The sequence below is a fragment of the Arachis duranensis genome, chromosome 3, assembly GCF_000817695.3.
Source record: "Arachis duranensis cultivar V14167 chromosome 3, aradu.V14167.gnm2.J7QH, whole genome shotgun sequence".
NCBI lineage: Eukaryota > Viridiplantae > Streptophyta > Magnoliopsida > Fabales > Fabaceae > Arachis > Arachis duranensis.
Genome location: NC_029774.3, coordinates 33,353,913 through 33,354,964, shown reverse-complemented (window position 1 = coordinate 33,354,964; position 1,052 = coordinate 33,353,913).

The following is a 1,052-nucleotide window of genomic DNA, read 5'->3' as shown; positions in this document are numbered from 1 at the left end:
GCAGGCTCCTCCGATTTTTTTCTCTCGTTCTTTTCCCGATTTTTTTTTACGTTGTGCTGACCCTCGTTCTTTAAATGACCCTATCCCAAGGAGAACACCTGAAGGCGAGCCGTAATGGCCTCATCTCGGGCAGGCTCATCCAATTTTTTTTCTTTTTTTTCATTTTTTTACGTCGTGCTGACCCTCGTTCTTTAAATTACCCTATCTCGAAGAGGACACCCGAAGGTGAACCGTAATGGCCTCATCTCCGGCAGGCTCCTCCCATTTTTTTTACATCGTACTTACCCTCGTTCTTTAAATGAACTTATCCCGGAAGGACACCTGAAGGCGAGTCGTAATGGCCTCATCTCCGGCAGGCTCCTCCCATTTTTTTCGATTTTTCTCCCCTTTTTTTTTACGTCGTGCTGACCCTCGTTCATTAAATGACCCTATCCCGAGGAGGACACCTGAAGGCGAGCCAAAATAGCTATCTCGAGGAGGACACCTGAAGGCGAGCCAAAATAGCCTCATCTCCAGCAGGCTCTCCGATTTTTTTTTTCATTTTTTTTCCCGATGTTTTTTTTCTTTTTTTTTTACGTCATGCTGACCCTCGTTTTTTAAATGACCCTATCCCTAGGAGGACACCTGAAGGCGACCCGTAATGGCCTCATCTCCGGCAGGATCCTCCAATTTTTTTTTCGTTTTTTCCCCTTTTTTTTACGTCGTGCTGACCATCGTTCTTTAAATGACCCTATCCCGAGGAGGACACCTGAAGGCGAGTCGTAATGGCCTCATCTCCGGCAGGCTCCTCCGATTTTTTTTCTTTTTTTTTACGTCGTGCTGACCCTTGTTCTTTAAATGATCCTATCCCGAGGAGGACACCTGAGGGCGAGTCGTAATGGCCTCATCTCCGGAAGGCTCCTCCGATTTTTTTTTCGTTTTTTTTCCCGATGTTTTTTTTCTTTTTTTTTACGTCATGCTGACCCTCGTTCTTTAAATGACCCTATCACGAGGAGGACACCTGAAGGCGAGTCGTAATGGCCTCATCTCCGGCAGGCTCCTCCCATTTTTTT